The sequence below is a fragment of the Bombus terrestris genome, chromosome 1, assembly GCF_910591885.1.
Source record: "Bombus terrestris chromosome 1, iyBomTerr1.2, whole genome shotgun sequence".
NCBI lineage: Eukaryota > Metazoa > Arthropoda > Insecta > Hymenoptera > Apidae > Bombus > Bombus terrestris.
The window spans coordinates 15521051-15532933 of NC_063269.1; the positions used below are offsets into that span (position 1 = coordinate 15521051).

At 37.3% G+C, this 11883-nt stretch overlaps 1 long non-coding RNA gene across 1 annotated transcript; it reads right to left on the reverse strand.

The window, feature by feature from the left end:
* Positions 1–284: 284 nt before the first annotated feature.
* On the reverse strand, positions 285–2776 carry LOC125385395. Its single transcript, XR_007224597.1, has 3 exons — positions 2361–2776; positions 1436–1534; positions 285–1190 (listed from the first exon to the last, which is right to left on the reverse strand). It is a non-coding gene; the product is annotated as an uncharacterized LOC125385395 (long non-coding RNA).
* Positions 2777–11883: the final 9107 nt, after the last annotated feature.

Sequence of the window (11883 nt, forward strand, 5' to 3'; positions counted from 1 at the left end):
GGCACTAACAATCGTCGACGGGATTCACCTGTATTTTTTTCGTGTTACTTCCCTTTTTTTTTTTGTAATTCTGTTTCGAACAGCAATATCAAGAGTAATTCAATCCGCTACGAAACCTACCGATCAAATAGCGGACGCAATGCGTCGAATAAAAACGCATGTGTCTGCATATACTTTTTTGTTTTTTCTAAAGCGAAATATTTTGTAAAAAGTATATTTACTCTATTTTTAAAAATAATGTCGTCGAGTAACAATAAATACAATAGAGACATTACATCTGTATATTTAATTAAATTTAATCTACATAATTAATCAGATTATCATTGTAATATTAAACGTATGTGTTCTGTATAATCTAAGATTTCGAAAGGTAATACCCTATTCATTATTTACCTAATTCTTCGTGTATATTTTATACTCTCGATCGAGGGTTTCATGTGTTAAGCTTTGATTAAATCGCTTGTACTCCCACTCGTGACAGGAGCAACAGCAGTTAATTATCGATGGGATAGATTCGCATCGAATCGCACGTTAGAGCGTTCCGCACGGGTTCGATCATCATAAAGGAGAATGAAAGAATCCTCGATTCATTACACGCGCCAGCCATCCCCGTGCGGCCGTTCTTAGCCTCCCCTCCGTGCCATAGGAAATCAATTCACCGAACGGAATAAAAGATAAGGCGAGAGGGCAGCCGGCCGGCTAATGTATCAATCATTCTGTTTGCGTAACCTCTGACACGTGTTTCTTGAACGCGCATAAACATACGCACACGTTTACATTCGGAGGCTGGAGGTACGAATGGAAAGTGAAGCGGAAAGAGAAATGAAACAAAGACAAACGTAGACAGCATTAAGGAATGACGAGAAAGAGAGAAACACGAACCCTCTGGAATCAATAAGCCTATACCCCTGTCGAGTTTCTTCGTTGCACCGCTTTCTTTCTGTCTCTTTTTCGTTTGACCCTCTCTTAGCCCTTCTTTACTTTCTCGCTCTGTTTCCTGCCGCCTTCTCTATCTTACAACACCTCTCCACGCCTTTTCAAACCGTCTTCTCACCCCATATGTTCCCTCTTCCTCTTCAATGCTTTCTTCGTCGCCCGAGTCTCCAACGAATGGCTCTCGCTTTCCCCCTTTCTCGCAAACAAGGTGGAGTAGTTCGACACGTCCATGGCCGTCTCTCCTCTTCACTTTTCTACGATTTTTTGAATTTGAGACATGTTTAGGCTAACCTCGGGAGAAGAGTAATTTTTGTAAGAAGGCAGTTGAAAAGTTTTCTAATTCTTTCAGAATCATCTCTTAATTCTTTCGAATTTAACGAGAAATTAAATATGTTTCAAGATAAGAAAACTTTTCCTTTTCAATAATCTATTGAATTTCAAATATTAAGATCCTATTATGAATCGAATTACATGCTCTATCCTAAAGATTATACTTAACCTATTCCTTTTTCCAAATTCCTATTCACACTATGATGTTACATTGCTTAGTAAAAGATATGTCTGTTTCCCAAACATTAGGCAGAAACTTCTATAATCGCTGAAATAGAAATTAGTAAAGGAATTAGTTTCAAGTGATTCGCTTTTTTCCTTGCAAGCGTGCTAGTTTACCGGAATAATCTATTCAGTTTTAACAGACGAAAAATGAAATGGAAATAATTACTATACATAACTAAATATATCCAGGAGAATAATAATCTAAATGACGAATTAACTTCTATTCTTTAATTAACAATGTAATACTCAATACCATAAGAAACGTATTTCAGTGCGAAAAGAAAGTTGCTTTTTCTAAAATTAATCAAAGGTTCGAAATCGTTGAAGATTTACAATTTCCAGGAAATCAGCTATTCGAATGCTCGTGACAAGAGCGAGTCACGGTAATGAGGCAGAAAACAGAAGCAACGCGAAAACCGTTCAATCTGCTTGAAGGCATCGGGGCACTCTGAAATCCGTACAAAAAAGAAAAGGGAAAGAAAAAAATGAGGAGCAACGATGGCCCCCGATGGAGTGGCACGATACGAATATATGCTTTCGGTTCGGTACATAAGAGAACGTCGGACGAAAAGGTGAGGCGCGTTCTCCATTCATTAAAGCCCGCTTCCACAGCCTTATCGGATCTCTCTTACCGCAATGAAGGCTTTCGCTCGGCCACACCGAGGTGTTACAGTTCACGTTTAATTAGGGGCAACGTGCCGGAATGAATAAGTTAATTAAACGCTTGCTAGTTGCTCGTCTGAGATAGAAAACGCGGAAAAATTGCCTCGGAGTGATTTTGCAATTGTTGCAGTGAAAGTGGCATTATATTCCTAACAACTTTCTTTTCATATTCATATACTCTTTTACTTTACAAAACCGATAATTACTTTATATTATCGTCCTCAGTTTCGTGTAATTTATAGCATTTTGTCTTTTCTTATTCTCCCATACTAATTTATATTATTAATTTATTATTCGTCTCTTGGATTGAAGTACAGTGGGAGTCCGTGTATTATACGAATTATACGAATACTATGTTGAACCATGCACAATTTTTTCAAAATTATTTTTCAAACAGTACTGTTCGTACTAGCTTCTTCTAATATAACTTCTAATATAAATGGAAGTATGGAGGATGATTAAACATATTGGTGTATATAGTGGTGAGACGAGTTGATATTTAGTGTAGTCAAATGTATTTGAAATTATCTGCGATGCAGAGTTAGTCGTCGTTTGCTCAGTTTTGCTGGATATAAGTATACACGGTAGCGAGTACGTTCGCTCGATACTAATTCGCTATAAGATTGCGCAATACTGATTGATTTAACGATCGTGTTCGTTTATTTATACTGGTCGGGGAGCACCGGAAAGTTTAAATTCAACTTCGATTGGTTGTTGCACGTAGCGGCGACATTGTTTTGCCCTGAGTTTGTTTATCGTTACAATCGTTTGTTTATCGTTTTGTATGTCAAGACGGTGTCAATGTCCCGAGGCAAAACAACAACATGAGTCGCTCTCGATTCGCATCGTCCTCAGACTCGTCATGTACCGCTACAAAAGCAAGACATTGATTTTTCGAGAAGTTGCTCGTGTACCCGGGAAATGAAATTAAGAAATTTAGAAAAAAACAAAATTAATTAGTTCCTTCAAGGTTCACCGTAAGTACTTCGTAGTAGCTTTTCAATTTTCCATTTCCACCCATCAAGTGGCCATCTTTAACCACACTTTCCTCCCCTTATCGAACATTCCTAATTCTTCGACTAATCGAAATCTCTGAAATAGTCTGAATAGTTGCCATTCGCTTGCTCGTATCGAATTTCCATAAGCGAACGCGGCGCGCTTGCGAGGTCTGTCCAAAAATGCTGGCCGCATTGTTCACCGTCTAATGCGAGTGCAGGGTCTCCCTAGCCATTAATCCGCTACTGTCGGGCGAACTCGTGCCGTCGCGTCTGTGAGGCCCTTTTACGATTTCCTCCCACGGATTCGAGTGTGCTACGTTTTCTGCAACGCTTTTCTGCACGCCTCACGTGTGATCGTTCGCGTGACTCCCCCGACTTTATTTTTCCCTCCTTTTCCAAACAACGTGCCGGTGCATCGTCCCGTCTTCGTTTATCACGTTGGTTCACGCCACTCTGCTTTCTCTGTCCCTTTGCCCCGCTCGCTACGAAACCGTGTTCCTTATTCGCCCGCGCACGGAGCGAAATAACGAGCAAACGACCGGCTCGGTCGTAACCTCGTGGTCAAGAGTGCAGTAACGTGTCCGCTCGTCTACCTTCCTGTATGAAAACAGCACCGCGAAAATGCGCCTCTTTGCGGCCGAACGAACTCTCCGCCACCCCGGACGTTAGCGTGGTAAACTGGCTTTCGGGGTTGCAGCACGAGACCTCGTGCGATTCTATGGAAATGGGGTGAGTGGTAGATGGCAGAAGTAGTTTTCGGGGTTTCTACGTATAGCAAGACTTCACCGTTTGCCTGAACGTCATTTATTCGAACGAAGTTTTACTTTTCTAGTACTTTTTTGTCGGATTAAGTTATATAGCTTATTTTATTGAAATTCATTTGTTTTATTCGAACGACGAGAATCCATTTAACTTGCAATGTCAATGAAGAGGATTTAATTACGCGAACTATCTTTAGTAGTTCTTTCCCCTTCTATTTCTCCCCTCATTTCTTCCCTTTCTTATTTCCTTCGTCTTCCATTCCCTGTTTCCTCTCCTTCCCATACGTAAAATGGAACTCTATTTATACGAAAACCATTTATCTTAACGACATTTTATTTAGTAGCTGATTAAACGAATTTTCACTGATTCAATCCACTTATTCGAATCTCTGTTTTGTGAACAAATGATCATAGGTAACAGAATCAGTGGTCCTCTATCGTGGTTCTTCCACGAGTTCATAAAAACCAAATTAATCCACTGCAATAAACTTTTATTATATTCAATGAAATTTCCTTACGTCCTTCATTCTGTAAACAACTTTCGCAAGGAACTTCAGAACCTAATTTCAAAATCCAGCGGCGGAGACGTATCCGCTTCCCCCAGCGTCTCGGAAAGATTAGCAATAAGAAGAGGAAGGAGGGACGAGCTACGGGAATTTTATTATTTAATGGCCGAAAAGAAGGGAGTGGCGAAACGAAAGGAGAGTAAGAATGCCGCGGTGGTGAGAAACAATCGTAAAGGGGCACCCACTCACACGAATCTCGTCCAACCTGTGAACGTGCGGTACACATACACCGAGAGACACCCACACGGAGGATGAGGGCGAGTACAAGGCCACAGGCGCCCCAGAATTCAATTTTCAGCTTGATTTGTCAGGCCGTCACTGCCAGCAGAAACTCGTGGAGCCCATTTCGCGCAGTTCGATCTGCACCGTACCTCTCGCCAAGTAGATTCTTTCGTCTCGCTTTTTACGACTAGCAGTCAAAGAGAACCAAGGTTAGTTCTAGTGAGAAAAATCGCTAGATTTTCATCGACCGTTCGATACGAAGACCTAACGACCTGATATTGTGTCTATCCAAAGAAACGTGAAAGATCAGTTTCTTGAGTTTGTTTTGATCTTGCAAGGCGAGGTCCTCTCGGTTATTAACCTTTTGTAGATGTGTTTACTCTTAGTACTCTGTTTACTTTTGACATATAAAATATATTTCTTTTTGTGCTACAAATGAGTTTAGTGAAAATATGTGGCTGAATACGTGTTTTTAGCGATTGAAAAAAATAGAAACCATGGCAATAAATTTTGATTTGCGAGAATTTCTTTGAACCTAAGAATTCGTGAATCGAGGAATCAAAGTGTTCGCGTGAATGATAATTTGTCATGATACGAGATGGTTTACGTTGACACGAGATTTTACACGAAATTAACCATTTCCTCGAAGAATCGCCTGCTTGATTTTCCTATAATCGCAATAACAATCCCTTAAACGGTCGTCAAAGCTCGTTTTAAACCTTTGTAAAGATAATTCCCTCTGCCATACGAGCTGAAACGGCTACACGTGTCCGACGTCCATCGAACGCAATGAGTATCGGTCATCCGTTTGCCCGGATTATGCCCGTCTCGTAAAACGTTTATTACTAAATACTTACGTCCTCACGATCGTTTAAACCGAAAGCGAGGCTAATATACCTACAGGGAAAACGCTTCGGACGCGGCCAATATCGATCGGATTACACAGATGTTAGACTGATTTTTATCATCCGTTTCCTCTTCGATCGATCTTCCAATCTTTTTTTTTTATAATAACAATATTCTCATTATAATTCTTAATTATGTCTTTATTGGGCTTGACGAAATGGGAATTGCCGATGATGTCCGTAACGTTCGCTTTTCATATGGCCATGATTATCCACTTTCAGACCTCCAAGGCTTTTACGGCCTCACGTTCTCGCTGTTAGGATTATTGAAGTCCGTATCGGTGCATCTTCAACCCCTAATCAACCTAACAGCTACACCAGAGAAGAGAAACTATATAATCATTCTTAAGATGCACAGCTTCATTATTAACTTTCTTATACGATGTCGCACCTAATTTTAATCAATTTTCTGAAATTTTCATCCGGCTATTATTTTCACCCGAATTAACCACATCACACTTAATTTTCATCAATCTTCTCGAATTTTCTATCGGACATTATTTAAAAACGTTGCACCTAATTTTAATAATTTGAATAAATTATCTATAACTTTTATGGGAACATAATTTTTGCTCAAATGAACAAAGTTCTCCTAACGTAATAGTATTTTCGGGTTAAGAAGGAAGGAACTACTTATATAGTTTACAGCTTCGATATTCGTGTATATTTAGGTACATACGTATCGTATAATGCGATAGCAAGCTATCACTAAATATTTTAGGGCGAGGGTGATCGTTTCAAGCAAGTGTTTGGTAGAGCTGCCTTGGAACCAGAGGGCGATCCTGGCAACGAGAAGAGAGGGTTGAAAACCATAATCTGCTCGACGACACGGCTTATCTCGGTAAGCCGTGTCTCGGCCCGTCACGCGACCCATAACGAATCTTCAACCCCCTTGAACGCGGTACAAGGGGGCAAGACGATTTCATCCTGCGACGTAATTGCATCACGAAAAAATTCCTCTTGCATAAAGATACTTGCGATAAATAAGAAAATAATTCGAAAAATATTTTCCAACAAATTGATTCAACTAATAATTTGTAAATAAAATAGAATGTTATAAAAAAGTTATGTGGTAAGGGTCAAGTATGTCAAATTCAGACGACTGAATATTTTTATAATATGTAAAATAGATTAAATTAAATAAATATATTTTAATATAATAATAATATTTAATATAATAAAGTAAAATAAATTATACGTCACATGAGGTTTTAAGAGATTAGACAAAAAGATGTACGCCACTAACAAAGCACATAGCCAGCAATTTCAACTTCGTTTCAAATTCGTCGCAAATTGTATTCTCAATAGTCTACTGGCTAATGTTCTCAAGGAAAACGTATTATGGATGATCATTTTTATTTTGCAGAGGCAACGCGTCTCCATTTGGATCTTTACGATAATTATGCGAACAAGTACGCCATGACCACCGATGTTTCGAGGCGTGCAAGGAATCGCAAACGCAGGCTGCCTATTCTGACGGTAGCTTATTAGGTTCTTTTAATCACTAACATTACGACAATACGGATAATTGCCGAGGCACGACGCCTGCCGCGCGTTTATTATGAATATAATGAGCTGCGCAGCACCTGAACACCATCGGCTGGTCTTCCTTCTTCGTATAAGTCGGGGTCGTTCGAGGTTTTCAAAAGTCCCCTTCGGACAGGCTACATTTTTCCCGACTATCCGTACCCATCGATCAATACGCAGACTCGAATTTTTCATTTCGAAACGGATACCGCCGCATTTCGAACGATTTAGCTAACACACACTTCCAATGCTTCGGAGTAAAATGTTTGAAAAGCCGTCCTTTTAGAAACAAGCAAAGTTTTATTCTAGAAAAATAATTTTCTTTTTTCAATATATAGAAGAAGTGTATTTTTTTTTCTTCTAAACGAGATAAGTTCGAGCGATACATCGAAAAATTGTGCAAATACTTTTCTATAATTGTAATAATATTTGAGTTAATATTTTAGAACTTTACGAGAACAGAGAATCTTCTATTAAGAAAAGAACGATAAATCTACTTATCTTATTGCGACGCTATTTATTTTATTGCAGTAAAGAGATTTTTTTATAAAGTTTATCTTTATCTACAATCTTCTTAAATTACAGATTTTGTCGTTATAATATGTGCCATTTTTTCTCTGAACCCGTTAATCACCACCATTTAATTAAACAATTGAAAATGCAAATGCAAACGCGAATTTTCACTTTTTATTTTCATGAATATTCAAACATTCGAGGATATCGAAGACAATATTTGTCGAAATGAACGGAGATCTTTCATCTGGTCGAGTAATTATGATCCCAAAAGTATTAGGGGCGGCATGAATTCAATTTGACCTGAGGATGATGCGACGACAAATATTTTCGACGACTGGGTGTCGACGGGAAAGCCACTTAGGCATTTTACATAAGGGTGCGACGTTGGAAGGGTCCGGTATGCTAGACACGCGCCGTGATTTGTTTTCCCTCTTCCCGCCGCACCGACCCATCCCCTATCCCAGCATCCCTGGAAAATATTAACTCGATTCGCAGCTCGTTGAGAAAACTGCGGAGCGTTCGACATTGCCTTTCGACACCCTCGCCTATCGACATCGACGCCCCTTCACTCGTTTACTCGTTTCCCTTGCTCTCGAACTTTGTTGTTCTTTTATTTAAAAACCCAGTTTCCCTTCCTATAAAACAATGAGGATGTAAAATTCCAATAACGAAAATTTGATTTATAGTGCAGTTCGTTGATAGCTTCTTGTGAGTGACAAGTTTTTCGGAAACATAGCTCTGATCTATGATATTGTCGAAGTAATTACTTCAAGAAAAATTTATAGAATTTGCGTAGAATTTGTATTGTTCGAAGCAGTTAAGTTTCATAGCGTAAAAAGAAAGGAATGTTTGAATTTGTAAAAAGTAGGATTTTGAAAACAAGTGGAAACATGTTTGTTGGGAAATTAGTGAGATATTTAGAAGCTTCAGGTTAAGCGTTTATGATTAAAAAAATAATTAAAAACTAATTCGTCGTAAACACGAAACACTTAAGAGTTTCATTTAATTGTTAATAAGTTAAAAAAACACTGCAATCAACGATGCACGATTTTATAATTAATCATATTTAAGTAACTACTTCATGAAAAACTCTACATCTCTATTTATGCATATCCGTGACCTGGAGACCGCTATTACGCAGAAAATAGAATTTAGTGAAACAAAAATATTCTAGATATGAAGAGGTGCATATTATTGTGCCCTTGAATATACATTATGTTTTGGGTTACAAGGTCTAGGAACAAAGGAACTAATAAATATGTGGAGGACGATTGAACGTGTTGGTGTATATAGTGATGAGACGAGTTGATACTTAGTGTAGTCCTCTAGCCTTTTCTTATTCTCCCATGCTAATTTATATTATTAATTTATTATTCGTCTCTTAAATTGAAGTATCCGTGTATTATACGAATTATACGAATATTATGTCGAACCATACACAGTTTTTTCAAAATTATTTTTCAAACAGTACTGTTCGTGCTAGCTTCTTCTAATATAACTTCTAATATAAATAGAAGTATGGAGGATTAAACGTGTACATAGTGATGAGACGAGTTGATACTTAGTGTAGTCCTCTAGCCTTTTCTTATTCTCCCATGCTAATTTATATTATTCGTCTCTTGGATTGAAGTACAGTGGAAGTCCGTGTATTATACGAATTATACGAATACTATGTCGAACCATACATATTTTTTTCAAAATTATTTTTCAATCAGTACTGTTCGTGCTATCTTCTTTAATATAATTTCTAATATAAATAGAAGTATGGAGGATTAAACGTGTATATAGTGATGAGACAAGTTGATACTTAGTGTAGTCAAATGTATTTGAAATTATCTGCGGTACAGAGTTAGTCGTCGTCCGCTCAGTTTTGTTGGATATGAGTATACACGGTAATGAGTACGTTCGCTCGATATTAATCGCTATAAGATTGCTCGATACTAACTCGCTATAAGAATGCTCGATACTGATTGATTTAACGACCGTGTTCGTTTATTTATACTGGTCGGGGAGTACCGGAAAGTTTAAATTCAACTTTGGTTGGCTGTTGCACGTAGCGGCGATATTGTTTTGCCCCGAGTTTGTTTATCGTCACGTTTTGTACGTCAAGACGGTGTCGATGTCCCGAGGCAAAACAACAACATGAGTCGCTCTCGATTCGCATCGTCCTTAGACTCGTCATGCCGCTACAAATAGATTTTTGTTTATGTTGCTTGTAACCTTTAACTAGAGCTATAAGCTAACTTTTTTGGTAATGTCCTTTTGCTACAAATATATGAACGTGCTCCATGTGGGTTCTATTGTATCGTAACACCAAGAGAGCAAGGATCTAGATCAGCATAAACTTATACTTATACCTTTATTTATTTCAATATATTTTTCTATTATAAATTCATCCACTCGTTCTTCTACCAGTCAATCTCAACAGATATAACATGATACGATATAAAATATAGAATCGGTTTTATATAAAAAAACTGCAATTTTTATAAAAAAATAGCATATGTGTATTGGACAATAATCGTGAAGAAAGCAAAAGAGAAAAAGAAAATGTGAAGTATTGATAAGTATCGTGCTAAAGTATACGATTTGTATCAAAGAAATTAAAATTTAATCCATACAGTTTACAAAAATTCATTGGAAATTTGTTGTAAATCTGTAGCATTTCTACAAAAAATTGGCAAGTATTATTGTGTATAAGAACTTTGATTTGATGAGATTTGGGTAATTGACAAGGGGAATGCCGAGTTGTTAAATAATAGCTGAATAGATATATTTTAGCATTATTTAAAGCTGTATAATGAAGCTAAGAAAACGTATTGGGTAATTTGAAACGTTCACGGTCTCATCTACAGATGATGATATTTGAAATATTATTGACGCATGGTAAAGCAACATCTGTCTTATAATGCGATCTGTTAAATAATTTGTTAGAAAAGTTACTTTGAACGAAGATACGTTGGTGTGCGTAGTGAAATGATCACAAGTATCACATCTACGAGAGAAATCGCTGATTCCAAGTACGATTTCCTACCCTGCATATTCTTCAGATTTACCACCCTTAGATCCTTCCATTTAAAATTAAGAAATTTCTTGATGTTCAGCGATTTCCGTCGGATGATGAAGCAATAGCCGCAGTAAATAGCTATTTCGAAGAATTCTAAGAAATATATTTTCCCATGGAAGCACGAGTACACGAAGTACATTAAAGTTGAAGAGGACCATATTGATAAATAAAAATATTTTGTTTACTTGTTATAGAAAATTTTTACAGATATATTACATGCGTTGTACGAAGCTTACTAAAATTTTATTTGTACTGTAACGAGACACGACTATCGTGATTGTATTGGTATGACACGGAACCAATCCGAAAATGTATGTAAGGGTTGGAACATATTTATTGCTAACTAATATTACGACTAAATGCCCTTAACCCTTTGCACTCGGAATTTTATTTCAATTTCGTTAGCAGCAGCTTCCAACGCTTTTAAGTGTTTTATTTGAAATTTACTTTAACTAAAAAATAAGACAATTTAAATAAATAAAGGAAGACAGAAATTCACTTAAATATCAGTTTTATTCACACTATTGTTGCTTTTTGTAATTTTTAAGCGTATGATATATCTTGAAATTTCCAGGATGCAATCCTGCTTCACAAAAAAAACTGGGACTGAAAGACTCGACATCAGTTTTTATCTCAGGAGCTGCAAAGGAGTGCAAAGGGTTAAATATTACAACGAATATCCACGAGTTCGTATCTTTAAATTTCCCATAAACGAATAAAAGCATGCAGTCTACCGATTACTGTTCTAAAATTCATAAAATGTATGAACTTACGCTGAGATGGTCGACATGGGCGAGAGAGAATACAAAATGGATATGAAACTGTTCGAAAAATACAACATATTTTAAAATCATCAAAATCAACCAGATGCACCAGATTATTTTTCAAGTGTATGATATACCCTGATACAATTCCCAGGATGCAATCCTGCTTTTCTAGGACATCTATAGATTTGGACATGAAAGAATGTCGAGTCATAATCGACAGGAGTGCAAAGGATTAATATTAGCAAGATCGCTAATGACACAAATGAAATTGTACAAGTAAACTTGTGAGTTCCCTAACATTATTAATCGGCAAATTATTATACAAGTAGTTGCAGATGAATTATTTCATCTTTAAGAAAAGGATCATCGATATCCCAGACGAGGCAACCAACATCTGCCA